Source organism: Balaenoptera ricei, chromosome 2, assembly GCF_028023285.1.
Source record: "Balaenoptera ricei isolate mBalRic1 chromosome 2, mBalRic1.hap2, whole genome shotgun sequence".
Taxonomy (NCBI): domain Eukaryota; kingdom Metazoa; phylum Chordata; class Mammalia; order Artiodactyla; family Balaenopteridae; genus Balaenoptera; species Balaenoptera ricei.
The window spans coordinates 50,295,123-50,295,323 of record NC_082640.1 but is presented as its reverse complement, the minus strand read 5'-3'; positions in this window follow the sequence as shown (position 1 = coordinate 50,295,323).

Below are 201 nucleotides of genomic sequence, written 5' to 3'. Positions count from 1 at the left end.
GGCGGGAGCTGGCGAGAGACTGCACTTAACAGGCCGGGAGGGCGGGAATGGGAGCGGGCCACGGCCTCCAGCCAATCAGAGCGCGGCCCGGCGCGGCCACTGTGGCCGGACAGCGCCCCCTGCCGGAATGACGGTGGCGCCGCGCGGCTGTCCAGCCCAAGGCGTGGGCTGTCGTGAGTCCAAGTCGCCGGCTGTCGGATA